General features: G+C 39.5%; 1 protein-coding gene across 3 annotated transcripts in view; it reads left to right on the forward strand.

The window, feature by feature from the left end:
• Positions 1–567: 567 nt before the first annotated feature.
• The window catches only part of ttll7 (tubulin tyrosine ligase-like family, member 7), a 150,221-nt gene continuing 134,013 nt past the window's right edge, over positions 568–16,775 (forward strand). For 2 of the 3 annotated variants that reach the window (XM_051673258.1, XM_051673260.1), the window contains exon 1: positions 568–727. The gene's annotated coding sequence lies outside the window, so the exon portion shown is untranslated. The remainder of the gene's footprint in view (positions 728–16,775) is intronic. The other variant, XM_051673259.1, reaches the window with a different exon arrangement.

The raw sequence follows: 16,775 nt of genomic DNA on the forward strand, positions 1-16,775 counted from the left end.
TTTCTGCATTTTTACATTTTCAATAAAACATCATTTAGTATGTTTTTTAAGCGATTTGAATTATGGGGACACAAGAAATGTCCTCATAAACCACATTTATAGTATAATACCCTTGTAATTACCAGTTTGTAACCTAAAAATAAAGTCCTCGTAAACCACTTAAACCTAACCCCCCCCCCCCCCCCCCCCCACACACACACACACACATTCTTTCTGAATTTCATAATGATTGTTATTAGCTCATTACTACAGTCATATGAATTCAATTGAAACCCGGATGGAAACATTGGTTGCTAAGAGTCGGTGCGCTCCGGAAGAGACTATTTATTTCCTTAGTGGGTAACTTAGTTCACTTTAGAGACAACAAACATGCTAAACTCATGCTCACTTAATTACCTTAGATATTATAAGCCTTTTAAAACCGCGAATAGGCCATATACATTTTCAAAAATATTTGTTTATTTTGTGTATTGTCAGTATTTCCAGAAAATTAATCCTACATCCCCCTATGTGAGGAATGGGTCGATCCATCTTCATCGTGCACTTGCTATAACAGAACAACATACATGACAAATTCAGTGCTTTCATTATAGCCAAACCTTCAATTTATTTTTAAAATTAAAGAAAAAGACAATACGGTTGAAAATAAAACGTATACTCGAAAGGACAAAAGCACAATGAACAGCGACAGCATCGCAGACAGAGAGATTGAAGAGACCGTGTGTAGGTAATCATTCCAAACCTTCTTATTTTCGTCATTATTCATCTGATCACAACTGTTTCACTGTTTTTTTTTTTTTGTTTGTTTTTTTTATGTGACAGCGTCGATCAGGTTCTGTCAGTCCTTTGGCTTTTACTCATCAGTATTGAGTAGGTTTCATGATTCGGCGCATGAACGGAGCGCATCTCAGCCTCTTACAAAGCGTTCACCTGCAGTTTATTTTATACTGACGTTAATATGTGCTGTACTGTAATCTGCATATTATTCTTATTATGGTCCAGTCCTTTTTGCAGTTCCGCTGCATAAATACTGGCAATGCAGCACCGGTTTTCATTATCATGTGGGCCTCGTTGCATCATGCAGAGAATTCAGTGTCAAATAAATCAAAATAATATAACAGCGCAATAAATCCAGTATTCAGCTGTGAGTTGTTAAGAAGGGTCGTTTAGAGTGTTTTAAAGAGAAAAGTAGGTGTATGGATGCAGATCTGCTCTTAAGCATCCTCATATGCGGCCTACCCACAGGCCAACACCCCCATCCCATACTGAAAATGAATGGGCCAGATCTATACAAACCAGGACAAATGCAACACAATCTTTTCCCAAATTTTCATGTGTTTTCCCCAGGCTCTATCTATCTATCTATCTATCTATCTATCTGTCTGTCTGTCTGTCTGTCTGTCTGCCTGTGTAGATAGATAGACAGACTATTTAAGTTTTCTGTTTTGGAACGTAATAGCCTTTTATTTCTGAACCTACATCATATAGTCTTATATTAGGTTATTATGACAGTTGTTTGGCTGAATGGTTAAACTCATTACAGCACTGCTTCATTATACAGTTATCTTCAGCTTCATTACAGAAGAAATGATTAGTCAAAATATATGCACCACCCAATTTACACCAGCATCTCAAGCCTATTTTATAACTCTCAGCTGAAGTTCCTTTATTGTGGTTGGTTGTGTAGGACGTTATCGGTAGACTTCATACTGTATATCGTATGTCCAGAGTTTGCCATGAGCGCTATGCCGTAACAGACCAGTTATTCAACTCTAACTTAAGATTACATCACTGAGGTCCTCTGTTCATGGGAGAGAGTTTCTGAGTTGGTGTTGTTTACAGATTTCTGCTGTTTGAATAAACAGTTTAATTACTGATTGACCAGAGTTAAAGCTTTTGAGAATGCTGTTGGTTGTAGCTATCAGGGTGACCACGCTTTGTTTGTTTTTTTGTTTTTTTGCAGAAGTACGACTGGTATGGTTAATATGTTGCCAAGGAGACATATATGCCTAAGAGTGGTTTCTAATTTTAAATGCAAATGAAACTTAACACCCCACACTTAGTGCAACTTCACACATATGGCTTATCAGAGGTTTGAGTCTTTTCTTGGACTTGCGATTTTTCTTGATGGCTCAATCCAATGCAACTGGGGTTTCCATAGATGACACAATAACCTCAGTGATTTGTTCTAAATAAAGTAACATGTAAATAAAATCACTAGTAATAAACTGATTAATCAGCCAGGGCTGCATTTCCCAAAAGAATCGTAAATCTAAGTAGATTGTAGAAATTATTGTACAAATCATCTTAGAATTACGGGCTGTTTCCCAAAAGCATCATAACTTACTTAGTACTTGAAAATATTTGTTGACCTTCAAGTACTCTGGAGTAATTGAAGGACATTGTGAGGACATACTTGTGCAAATACCTGCAGGACAATCGCAGAATTACACTTAACACAACATAGTTAATGTTGAGATTCTTACACTTTATGCAGTAGTATACAATAGGGATGTCAAAAGTATTGGTACTTAGGTACCAAATTGATGCTAAAATAAAAAAGATATCACAATACATGCGTTTATGCAGTACCGGTAATATAGAGCAGCAAATAAGTTGGCTATGTTCAGACTGTCAGTCCAAATCTGATTTTTGTGCATATCCGATTGGAATCCAATCATATTTAGTATGTATGAATGGAAAAAAATAACAAGAAATAATATTTTTAAAAATGTGTTTCAAGCTACATTCCTATGTGGTTTGAAATCCTATCCAAATCACATTTCTGGAAATCCATTTCAGTCTGACCGCTCTGATCAGATCTCAAGTGGCTTTTTGCCATGTGACACTTTTTCACGCTACGTAAAGACACGTTATACATATCACATTGTTGCAGGAAACAGCAGAAATAAGCTGTGTGGTGGAGTGTATGTCTAGCTGAGAATATTATTAATTGAAGCTCCCATGCGCGTTCTGAAGTTCGACAGCCATCGTTTCATCAAAGGTGGCTATTACACGAGTCCACCAGTCACATACACAATGATGACTCTTAGATATTATAGATATTAGAGTTTCATTTTCTGTTAATGCATAATTTTCTGTAAAGCTGCTTTGAAACGATGTGTGTTGTGAAAGGCGCTATACAAATAAAAATGACTTGACTTGACTGCTAGTCTGTCAAGACCACACACCGCTTTGAACTATGATACCAGTGGAGACGGCAGCTCGAAATAAAGCAGTTACACATTGCAATGTTACAAGCTAAAATCTCTATTCCATTCCACTCCATGTTGTTTTTTTGCCTACTGGCGCAACATCATTGCTATAGCAACCAATGCAGATATACTAGAAAATGAAGATAGCCACGGGACACACAAATCGGATCTGATCAGTTGCGATACACAGGCTGACAATCAATCATGGAGATTGGATTCCGATCAGATACACAAAAAATCGGATTTGGACTGACAGCATGAACATAGCTTTAGATGCCTATGGGCTGTCTGAGTGACACAAGTCTGCTGTGTAATGCTAACACATGAATTTGACATATTTGGAGGAAAAAATTAATGAACAATCAAATTGTGATAGGTCCTTGTATGACTATTAAACCACAAAAGGGTGCAGTTTAATAAAATAAATATACTGTCTGCATGTGCTGCACACTTTACAGAGAATGTGTCAAGCCTCCAATACACTTAAAAAAGGGAAAGCAGCTTTATAGAAAATACTAAACCATTACACTTGAAATCTTAATTCATTTATGTTTGAGATGAAAGCATAATTATATTGCGTAAAGTCCAAGTGATATTCAACACAGTAATCAAAAAGTTCACATTGCAATTAAATGTAAATTCTAGGGGCTCGAGGTGCCCTTTTGCTGAGGTTCCCCTTCGAGGTGTTCCAGGGTGTGTAAATGGCACCAAAAGTAAAATCTTGCACACCCAAATGAATAGAGTTTTTTTTTTTTTTACGCATAATAACAGTATGTGGGGGTGTAAAAATGGATCAATATTATGCTGAAACTTTGATGCATTGATTACTGAAATGTATCAATTATAATCACTAGAATAATACCCAATGTGTTACAGAGGTTGTCTCAGATTGCAGCATACTCTTGCAACAGAAACAAGCGTGTGACTGAGTTAACAAGCACGCACTTTAAATTAAGAAAGTTTAGTTCGGATTTCTGCCTCATTGTTCAGTATTGCTATATAAGCAAAATAAATTCATTTTTGTTCTTTTCTTCCACAATTACGATATATTTTGCATATTGTGGAATGTTTGGAAAATACACATGCAAAGGTAGGCGATACTGTACTGCCCCTTCACTTGCGATCTTTTGTTCTTTAACATGTAACGCCATTTTGTTTTGAATTCTGTGAGCCTGCTTGGTTTAAAGATCAGACTTATCTTCTTAAATAACAGATTTAATTTATATTTCAATTATTGGTTCAGTAAATGTTCCTGTGATGATGTGCAAGTCTATTACGCATAATCTACTTACTGTCTGTTTGTGTTAGCATAAAGTCAGACATGATATTATCCTTTATTCATATTGGCTCAATAATGAACATAACAACAGTATTATTATTATTATTATTATTATTATTTTATTATGAACCAAACCTCCCAGTACTCAGTAAATACAAAGAATGTTGCGAAAAGATTTTGAATCCTCTTACAGTTATGAAGTCTTCTGTTCAACACATTAGGCATTTATATATTATCACAATTACGTTTTTGTAACCTAAACCCAGGTGTTTTTTTATCTTATTTTCCTGTATAGTGCAAATTTTTCCACCATTTATATTTTCGTCTTTATCATATTTGTGAAAATAGTTATGAATACAAAAAAAATTATTTGAATTTCATGACTAATTATTAAGCCTAATATTTTGATAAATTAACAGGCCTCTATTGATAAAAGTGTCATTCATTTGTTTAGTAAACGTAACTTAGGGCTAAAGAAATACAATAATTTTAGCGAATTGTTCTTTTGAACCGGTTCTTTTCAGTGAACGAGTTGAACCAGTTCACCAAATCACCAGTGTTGACGTTGCATCTCAAGTCAACACTGATCCACAAGTTACTCTATCTTAACCTGTCTCTTGGACATGCCTGAGTAATACTGGGAGTAATATGATCCTAGAACTTGTGATATCTGCTTTTCCTAACTCTTCTTTGCAATGAACTGCTCCAACCAGGGGCGGACTGGCCATAGGGAGAACCGGGATTTTTACCTGTTGTCCGGCCACGAAACAGGGCCGAACAGGGATGAATGGGCGGCGATAAGATGAAACGGTCCTCTGTGTTATGCCAAACAGGCCACGACTGGCTGAAGAGGGCCGCAAAATGGTGCCACGATATGCCAAAGGGCACCCCCGCTCTACAACTTTTGGGCCAGCGACCCAACAGTACACTGATCCAGGGACAGCAGTTCTCGAGTCAAGAGTACATTGAGTTAATCACAGCAGCTCTTGAGTCACCAGTACACTGAACTGTGAATCGCCTCTTAAGGACATTTTGAAATACTAAGAACTGATGAGTGAGCTGTAGATGAGCATGCTTGAACCGAGGACTTGAATGGGGGGGGCAAAATGTTTCAGGAGAGAGATGTAAATGAATTTTACTATTGAGTATTGTGCATGCAGATTATGTTTGAAGTTGTTATGAGCTGGATCATGGTTTCTGTAAAAAGGGTGAGTTGATTAAGAGTAGTTTATTCACTTTAGACACGTAGAACATCCGCGTTTGTAGATCAGTGGCAGTATTCGGTTTTTTGAACTGGTTCATTGAAACGAACTATCTGAAAGAACAGGTTTGTGGAAAAGAATTGGACTTCCCATCACTATTGTTATTTGTCTGTATAAACTGCGTTGCCTAAACAGGTGGAGTTTTGCTTAGTGCCACCTGAAGAAAACAGGTGGTACTTCAAGCTTGAATTGCTCTGATGGAAGGAATAGTCCTTATTACGGTTTGGAATTTTTTTACCAAATTATTTTTTATATAATAATCACACTGAATTAACTCGTTAAATCGACAGCCCTAAAAAAACATTCCTCTCTCCATGCATTATCACACAACTCTGCAACGTGCTTTGCTCCCACTCTGCCCTGCTCACATTCTCTGGTCCTGACATGCTGACAATTCTGATTGGCTGATGGCACCACAAGAACTCACCCAGTCCCAAGCCCTTCATTAACTGTGACATCAAAGGCAGCAGACAGGGAAAAATAGAAATCCATTTCACACTTTTAAAGAGCCCTGCAAATAAATTGGCCACAGTCTAAATGTCTTTTATAATATAATGAAATATTTTCAATTAAAGCGTGTCTTGCAGATAAATAAATAAATACAAAATTTAAATAATTTGAATACACTGCTACTTTTAAAACATTCTTTACATGTGCATTATGGTGTAGTTACAACATCTACTAGTAGGCCCATTGTACAAAGGTGCCTAGGTTTGTTCCTGGCAGGCAGCAAATGCCCTAACCCCGCCCTCATCCCTAATCCTAACCATATGGTATATATGGGACTGAGTACCCTGCCAGAAACAACCTGAGGCACTTATCTCCTTTTGCAAAGCCCCTCTCAAGGAAAGTCAGTCCAATCGGCGGCCATCTTTGGAACACTCCCGGGCGTGTAATTTTTTTTCCCAACCCGTATTCTGGTAGGTCCCGCCTCCTGCTTTCGGATTAGCTACTTACAAGCGGTCTGCAATTGGTCAGTTGAGAACATCATATTGTATCAGAGGGACATCATATCATATAAGTTGCAAACAACAGCCACTAAGCTCGAAATTCAGTGTGAATTTTAAATGGTTAACATTAGATAAGACAAAACTATCACATGCATTTAAATAAGTTGTTTACAGCTTTATCGATTAATATTATAATGGGGGTGATGTGACATCGCAGCTTCCAGTGTATGAACGTGTGTTTTTTTACTCTTTTCTGTCCTATACAACTGATAGACCTATTTACTTTACAGTATATTCCATACAGCTCAATATATATGTAACATAATTTGTCACTTCTTTTATTTAACTTCTTATCATTAATTATTTCTGCAATTAGTTTTTAATAATTTAGAACATTTAACTATAGGCAGAGTGTTTAAAATGAATTGTATTCCAAAATTCAACTACCTGCTACAGTCTCTCCCTATAGATGTCCCCCTCTCTTATTTCAAGCAATTTGATAGCATAGCGAAGTCCTTCATTTGGAATGGTAAGCTTCCCAGATTACATTTCTATAAGTTACATAGACCGATTGACAAAGGTGGGCTAGGCCTACCTAAGATTTTGTTTTATTTTGCATTCGGTCTCAGACATTTGGCTCATTGGTCACTTCCACCTGAGAGAGCCCCTCCCTGGTTTGGTATTGAACAGGAAGTTCTTGCCCCTATTTCGCCATTGTAAAGCCTTTCTATCAAACTAATCGGATAAGTGAAGTTACACCCTGTTATTTCGCATTTGCACTCGGTATGGACAAAAGTGTCCAGAGGGTTTAACTCTGACATTTATTTAAATGTTGCCTCGAGCATATGGCAGAACCCATAATTATGTATTAATAAGTCCCCTTTCTGCTGGTCAGAGTGGATTGTGAGGGATGTTAATATGCTCAGTGACCTATTTGAGAATGGGGTGTTGAGATCTTTTGAAAATCTGGTTCAACATTTTGGGATCCCCAGATCATTTTATAGGTATTTACAACTGCACCACCTACTCTGTACTATTTTTGGGAGTAGCATACATGCCCCTAAAACGGCAGATACTCTGGGAGTGGTGATTACTGCTTTTGGAAAAGGTCATGAGGCATCAGTGTATTACTCCCTAATTCAGATTCTGGGGGCAGAGCTTTAACTTCTATCAAGATTTCAACTTGGTATTGGAGGAGGGAGTGTGGGCTAGGATTCTTAAAAACGTCAAGTCTGCATCTAGAGATGCAAGGGTGTGACTTATACAATTCAAAATTTTACATAGATTTTATTGGACCCCCAATAATGGCATGAGGGTGAGTAAATGATAAGAGAATTTTCATTTTTGAGTGAACTATTTCTTTCAGTAGCACATGGGGGGCCACATTGTACTTCTTTTGAGATACAGTGTTCCACATTGATTTAGTTCTTGTATCTTTTAAGCCCAGCAATAATTGTGTTCTCATTCTAATGCATGATGCACAGTTTTCTGAAATTTTTGACTGGTGGAATGTTCTGCCTGAAGTATTGCTTTACAAAGGTTGATAATTTTCTATCAGGCATTAGAAAAAACTTGATAAAGGCTAAGCATAATTATACATTTTATCATCTCTACTTTCCTGGTAATTTATTATACAAATTAACACAATCTCTACATCAGGGGTCGGTATTATAAAAAAAAAAAAAAAATAACAATATTATTAAAAAAAGATTATTATTGAAAATGTCACTGTTTTATTCTATTACATTAATACTTTTAAAGCTACTCAAGTTATTCAGCCAAAAGTAGTGAGTGGTTTTCTCATTCCTTGTTATTGTTGTTTGATTAATAGCCTTTATATGACATAGCCTACAAGACAGTGCTCTATTCAGTTACATGTACACTTCAAGTCCAACATTTTGATGCAAATACACTTTTTGTCCCACTGTTTACGTTCACTTTAGACCAAACCAAGACGGGCATTGGAGGAATTATGAAGTGTATTTGACCATTTAGGCGCGTACCCGCATTAGCGCTGTCGGAGCACACGTGCATGTAAAGTGTACAAACATTAGCCTCCTGTCAATCAAATAGCACGCAGCTACAGACGTCAGGAAATAAAAAGTAAATCTTTTATATTTTATCTAGATCAACCAACCAGTGGTTGTCTTGCTATCGTGATCGATGTAATGAACACCCACGGTCTAGATGTAAAACATAGGCCAAATATAGAAAATTAAACTAAAGTTTATCATCGATATTGAGGACATCTTTTTTTTTTTTTTCAGATAAACATTAAGATTGTTTTATTGCCCAGCCCTATTGATAACATTGCCTTAATCTCTCACATCAACCCAATAATCTCAGTGATAGAAAGCTAATTTATAGGCTACATTATAGACACACAGAATCTAATAAGCAGAAATATGAAATTTACCTTGTTATGTTTCTTCAAACTAGAGGCAGGATTAACGCTGATATCTGGCTTGAGCAAGATAGCTGACATAACATAATCATGCAATTGACCTTTTTCACTGCGAAAAGTCCTTTTAGGTGTGGCCGTGATGTTCAGGTGTTGAACTGTGGTTGAGGCATCCTCCACGTCCATAACAGTTGGCGCCAGATCTACAGCTGCTGTTCAAGTTTTTTACCTGTGATTTGATTTGACGGGAGTCTCGAAACTCTCCCTAGCCAATCATGTTGATAGATAAAAATAAAATCAGGACAGGGAAGTAGCGAACACAGATGGTGGGAAAATAGCGCATTAAAAGTACAGTTACAGCACTTAAAATGTACTCAAGTAAAAGTAAAAGTATACAATTTTAAAACTACTTAAAGTACAATTCCTGGGAAAAACTACTTAATTACAGTAATGTGAGTATTTGTAATTCGTTACTTTACACCCCTGCGTGGGAGTTGCCAGAATACGGGTGGGGGAAAAAAATAACACCTCCTGGGCAGCTATTTTCTGTGGATACAAGTGCCATAAAAGTACAGCTCTTATCTATTCGAATTGGGAAAGACCAAAATATCAAGATTACGATCAAAGAACCTATTTCATATCAGCAGTAAAATCTGACAACAATAGTATCATAAATTGTGCTTCTTTAGCTCAGATCATGTTAGAAAACTATTTTTAGCTATTTTTCAGGCTGGTCCAGTTACTGCGCATGCACATTCTCGAGCTGACTGACAGGCTATGTCTGTATCTAAAAGGTGATTGGCTCTTTTACCTGTAAGTTGGGACTTCCTTTTCTACATCCGCCATATTGGGCATTCCAATTTCTACCATTCATTTTAATACAAATGCTCTGTTTTGGGCTAAATAGTCTCTGGTTCTGCTTTCTGGCTCCCTCTACAGCTGAGAGAGGTTTCTGCAGGAAGTGTTGGGATGTCTCTGAGGAAATAAAGTGTGAGTGGATTGTGGGTGGTGGAGCTGTCAGGGTGATGCATGAGAGCTGAAGATTACTGAAGCACTCATTCATCATACACAGTCCTGCCTGTCAGAGTGTTACTGTGTTGTGCTATAACTGATTGACTTCAGCTTCATACATTTTCTAAATGTCTCTTTTAGGGGCTGTTCTAATTGATTTAGTACTTTTCAATTTGGAAACTGTAGTGATAGTTACTAAAGCAGATGCTTTTTATCCAAATACATTTTCATTGAGCTAATGGCAAAGACACAATGGGGACAGGGTTTTCCTAGTAAGTAGTTCATGGGTCATCCCTGCGTGTGATCAAACCTTTGTGTTAGGAACACCTGTACACCTATTATTCATGCGATTATCTAATCAGTCATCGTGTGGCAGCAGTGCTATGAATAAAATCATTCAGATGTGGGTCAGGAGATTCAGGTAATGTTCACATCAACCATCAGAATGGGGAAAAATTTGATCTCAGTGATTTCAACCGTGGCATGTTGTCAGTGCCAGATGGGCTGGTTAGAGTATTTCTCTAACTGCTGATCTCCTCACAACAGTCTCTAGAGTTTACTCAGAAAGGTGCCAAAAACAAAAAACATCCAGTGAGCGGCAGTTTTGCGGACAGATATGCTTTGGTGATGAGAGGGTCAATGGAGAATGGCCAAATTGTTTCGAGCTGACAGAAAGGCTATGGTAACTCAGATAACCACTCTGTACAATTGTAGTGAGCAGAATTGCATATCAGAATGCACAACATGCTGAACCTTGAGGCGAATGGGCTACAACAGCAGAAGACCACGCCAGGCACTTTATTAGGACCATAGTGTAGTTTTTTTAATTGTTAAAATACTTTCTCCTGTCTCAGCTTTATATGCTGACACCTACAGTATTAGTAAGCCATTCATATGCTAATTTTCCAGAAAAGTGTCATCTCTGTGGTTTTGTGGCTCAGTTTGTTTGTTTGAGAATCTCGACCCACCAGACTCAACAACTTTGGGTCAACCAATGGCATGAGTTTGGGGTACGACTACCTGTTGGTTCAACCAATGGTAGATGGGGAGAGTGTTCAATAAAACTCTTCGAAAACAATAGGTGTGTTCATCTTCAACTGCGCCTTTCTTACCGATTGCCGAGATTTTCTGGTTGCAGTCAGGTGAGGAGTTGAAAAGAGAGCCATAAGGCTGGACACTTCGAGCTTCCTGTGGTGTGCTGAACCTACATATGTCATGGCAGATCATGTGATGTTTGCTTTTTTTATTGCAGACATAGTGGATTAGATAGAAATTCAGATTAACAGATGCTTTAATTTTACATATAATAAATACAAACACTATTCATTTGAATAGGTAACATACTGCTTAATAAAGTGCCTGCTGTGTGTACAAAAAAAAAAGTCTGGTATAAGTCTATATTATTTTAATACCAATAAGGGAGTCCCTATTTTAAAATTATTTTGAATTGTTTTTTATGAATAAACATGATATATAAGTTTAAGATTGCATGAAAATTGAATTGTGCTGCTATAAAATCAAGGATGTGTGTTGAGTTTAGCCGAACTGAAGGTGTCAGAATAAACACCTTAGTAATGGCATACTACAATACTCTGTAAACTGATATGGCAGAAGTAGTAAGAGTAGGATGGGTAGTATGCCACTCTGAACTCAGCCCATGAAGCCCACGCCATCGTTGTCATTGGAGAGTCTGGCCAATATTTCTAACTGATACTGCTTCAAGTCAGGCGCTGATCGGTCTGCGCCGCACTGCATGAATTCGAATGCACCAAATAGCTGCATCCCAAATCACACTCTTCTGCGCTATTCTATGCCATTTTATAGTGTAATTAGTGTGAGTAGTGTGTTCACACTGAAAAAAACAAAGAGAAGAAGAGTCCTACAAGTACTCGTACCCATGATTCTGAAGAGAAACGCTCCACCAATCAGAGAATTGCAGCCAATAAACGTTGCAGCGACTGCCCACTTGCATTACGTACTATTAATGGTGCAGTCACGTCAATCGTGAATTTCGCAAAATGAACTTCCGGTGGCGAAGAATTTTCCCTCGTGGATTTTGAGTGGAGTTAAATTTTTCGTAACTTTGACAGTCGAATTTGCCGCTTTGACCAATAGGAAGTTGCTTTGTTTGGCAGTGACCTCTGTGTAGGCGGTGCTTCGTACACAGCTACACCAGATATTCGCAGTGGACAAGGATATAAATTTAGCAGCGAGTTTCTTTTAAACTTTTCTAGTGCAGCATTAAAAAGGTTCTGCTTGGCAATTAGTTTTTTGCTGGTTTCACACTAGCTCAGTGTCCGCCTATGCCTTCTTCGCCCGCAGAATTTTGCCATGCAAAGGTAAATGTGACAGCCTTTATGACACAATTGTCGTAAGTCTTCCCACACTGTAAAACTACTTACATATTTGTAAATGTTTTATAATTTTTTTATGGATTTAAAATATATTGTTTCTATACTTATAATCAACAAATCTAAATCAATAGTTTTATATTTTAAATTCTTATTTATTCAAATGTTTCACTGGATTGTGGTTCACGGCCTCATGAAATACAGTAAGTACACAACTGGTACCTTAGTCTTAGATTTTCATTTTTGCTCCATCAGCCCACGCTGTGTGAATAGAGAGTACACTGATTATTTTCAACTGCAAATAAGCTTTGCGGCAAACTCTTCATTGTTGCCACAGATTTGTCACAGAAGGTTTTACCAGTAGTGGCAAATTGTCCATTGTTGCCTAAGATTTGCTGCAGGTTCACCAGTTCCATTGAAGTGCTGCTCATTTCTAGCTAACATTTGTGGTAAATCTGCATGTGAAAATAATGAGTGAAAAAATGTGGCTTGTTTGCAGACCTTTAGATTTTTTGTAAGGGAATTGATGGACTGAGTTTGGCTAATGCGCTAAAGCTAATGGCATGTGCGTTTGAAATGTAAATTCCTTCAAATGAAAAACAGTGAATGCTTCCACTCCATGTTATAAAATTTTTTTCGATTTGAGACAGTACTACACTTTGAAAAATCATACTGTAGTGTATGATTTTTCAGTACGATTGTTTAAAGTGCATCATTTAAGACATAGCTAGTCATTATTTTTTGCAATTCCAGTTGGTGATCTTTTTTTGTTTTGTTTTAGATGCTGTAAAACGTTTTTCACCCCTTTTAATCAGCTGTTTGAATTCACTAGTTCATTTGGTCTTGCAGTGTGACTAACAAATGATTAAAAGAAGAAATATTCCATGCTGTTTCACAATTAATACGAGAGCCTGAAAACTTTAGGTTACTCACGTAACCCCGGTTCTCTGATAACATGAAGTGAGTTATCTCACTAAGGCAGTGGTTTTCAAATTTATTTGGTCACGCCCCCCTTTGAAACATCACAAATGTTAGTGTCGTCCTTAACTCTTGTGCCTTATAAATCAGTTCTTCTGAAGCCATTTGATAGTGTTGTGTGAGGGACCGACCGAAATATCAGTGTTAATTCATCGTTTCCCCCATTTGAAACTGGCGCGTGAGACATCTTTGTTTACATAAGCGCAGCTGAGAGCACACCTGACACTATTACATACTTTGTGCAGTTCATGCTGCGGTGCCTGCCAAAGGTTTAAACAAAGCAGGAGAAAAAGCAGAGGTGTAGAAATTGCGCACATTGGTTCTTGCTTGTATTGTCACTATTTTTGCTGAATGTGTGAAAGTTATGTGTGAGGCCACGAGTGGGTTAGTGCATCCACACCGAACGGTGCATCGTTGGCCACAGAGGAGAAGAACATTGTGCGTCTTCTTGCGATGCAGATGAGGATTGTCACTTGAGGGTGAAGCCTTCATTCTCCGTACAGAGGATACCCTCTGGACAGCAAATCCACCCCCCTGTTCATTACGCCAGGAACATGCATTGCTCGTAATAACAACAGGTTCGCGTTGCTCCACACAATCAGTTTCTCTGCCAAGCTGTGAAGCTGGCGCAAGCGAACTCCGTGCTCCGTCTGAACAGCAAATGGACCCTGAACCCCTTTCACTCACTAGTGGTGTAATAACGCCCTCTAGTGGCGAAGAGAGGGAATATGGTTCTGAACTGGAAATTTTTTTTTTTTTTTTTTTTTTCACACAGCTCTGCGCCCTCAGCACTTTGTCTGGATGTGCCAGAGAATTTTATATTTGAAAAACACCATTCACCAATGCTTGTGTGAACTGTCTCGTTCGCCCTCAGAACATACTCCGTGGGTGATGGGAGGAAAACATTTGCGGGGGTCACCTGGGGAACGTGTTATCACCCTGCACACACTTGGGAGTGAAACTGAACAGTCCGTTTTGAATACAGGAAATTGTCCAATTTCCAGCGTCCGTCTCCGTTTCCTCATGGGAAGGAGATAGTCGCCGATCACATGAGGGGCCCATACAGAAAAAGCTGTGGTGCTGTCTCCATGCCCCCCCTTGAGACGAACAAATGCATCAGGTCGCCCATCTCTTCTTATGCTTCTGGGGGTTGGAAGGGCAGTGTCTCACAGCAGCTGCTGCAAAAGACATTGTGGCGGCAGGGGCGTGGTCAAGTGTCCATCTGGAGAGAGAGAAAGTGGTAAGGGAGCTTACACCTGAGCTAAATTATGTCTAATACCTGTCTTTAATTCCAGTGAACATGGGGAGAGTGGCATATATACAGCCACACCACCAGCAGAGGGAGAGAGAGACTGGCACAATGAAGCCTGCTGTGAAACGAGGATGCTTATTATTGTATTGATTATTGTGTACGTGAAGCTAAAGAGTCTGAGAGACTACATGCCTGTGAAACTGCTGAGTTATGTGAAGCTATAAGCGTTGAAGTTGACAATTAAACATTACTTGTAACTGGAGAAACCCACTTCCCTGTGTCCTCCTTCCCTCCTACTGTGAAGTCCATTACAGACGGTTTCGGCTCGGAATGGCCCGGCTTTGGTTGCGGCGCCACGTTTCAGGGTTGCTGACGTGGGGTGAGGTGGCTGTAAATCAGGCTGTCCTCCCTTTCCAGAGGGCCTGAAACCGGTCCAGATTGACTGATCAGGACAAGCTGGCAGCTTTCATAGGGGACATTCTTCAAACGCCTCTCCCAGCTTTCTCTTCAGGTTGCAATGCTGGCGCATAGCCGTAACAGTGGCGCCAAACATGGCCTTCGGGTCTATGGGGCTGGTTAAAACTCCCATTTCTCTTTGTCAGAGAGCCCTAACAAGTTCAGCCATAGGGCTCTATGACCTACCACCGCCAAACCCATGCTTCTCCCGCAGCTTTGAACTGCACCGCGAGAATTACGCAAGTTCAAGTCTGCGATAATGCAGATCTCCTCCCAGAGTGCAGGGTTGGGAGATCCGGAGTCAAGCTGTCATCCCATCTCCTCTGACAGTTCGGCCTGATAAGCTATCAGGAGGGATGTTGCATTGAGAGCTCGAACTGCAAGTGATGAAGACTTATATATCTTCTGGAAGACAGAGGCTGTGAAGTGCTCCGTCTTCCCAGGCAGTGCGGCCACCGTGGAGGAGAAAGCCGCTCGACGGCTTGACTTCGTCCCCCTCGTTGTCTTCCTCTCCCGCCAATGCATCCTCGAACAGCGGGGGCAGGACTGGAGACACATTGTCCATCATTTTACCCCATGACGGGGCCTGTGGACACTCCGCTGACCCTTCTCTGCCCTGAGAAGAGATACATGGGTCCTTTTTGCCCACAACTGTGACCCTCAGGCTTCTCTCCCAAGATGGTCGAGAAGGATGAACAATGGGGACAACTCTCTGGGCTGGAAAACGTGGCCTAAGCGAGTTTAGCTCTCAGGCACGAGATGCAATGCGGATGGGAATCATTTGCGGAGATTCACGTGCCGCATGCCCATAAGCGGGAGGGCGGCCTTTCCCACCCGAACTCTCTGGCCCTTTCGTTGCCATACTTCAGAGGTAAGTCCACCACAACGTGAAAACACAGAAAATACAACGAGCCAAGAATAAACTCTCTTTTATTTCCCTTCTCTTTGAAGCGTAGTGAGTGCCGCAGAAGAATCGGAAAAACACTGAAAAGTGCAGAGAGTAAAATAGCAGAGATAAACTCGCCGTGAAGCGTTAGTTTGTTCCACTATATAGAGGTAACTGCCACTCCACAAGCTCGCAGAAAAAGATCAGTTGCGTTTGGACATTACCAGTGGATTCGTCGTCAAACCGTTGAACAATAAACCCTAGTGTGTCTGCAGAGGGCTGCTTCCAAAAACCTTCCACGGGGAAGAGAGCGAGAAAGAGGCAGCAACATGTTGCTGTGGTTTATATTAGGGAGGTGGGACTCCTTAAAAGTTGCAGCGATTGGTCTGTCAGTCTTGACAGACATTGTGTTACTGGAGCTTCCACATTCAGTCAGGCCTGGGGTGTTCCCATAGTGAGATACCAAACGAATTTTAGAAAGACAACTGAGTGAACAATAATTATTATACAGTTTGAAAATGCTGTTTAAATATTTAGACGGAGTATAGCTTGTCACACCACACTGCTGTCAGACAGCTGGACATTTCAAGGTATTTAGCTATGTTGACATATTGTTTTCCAACAGTTAGACTCCCATATGCTAGCATAAACACAAATAAGTAAACTTATTTGAATTATTTTATCAGATTTAAGCTTATTAAGGCTGAAAATATGTATTTCTAACATGTTCAGGC

Source organism: Myxocyprinus asiaticus, chromosome 35 (assembly GCF_019703515.2).
Source record: "Myxocyprinus asiaticus isolate MX2 ecotype Aquarium Trade chromosome 35, UBuf_Myxa_2, whole genome shotgun sequence".
Classification (NCBI taxonomy): Eukaryota; Metazoa; Chordata; class Actinopteri; order Cypriniformes; family Catostomidae; genus Myxocyprinus; species Myxocyprinus asiaticus.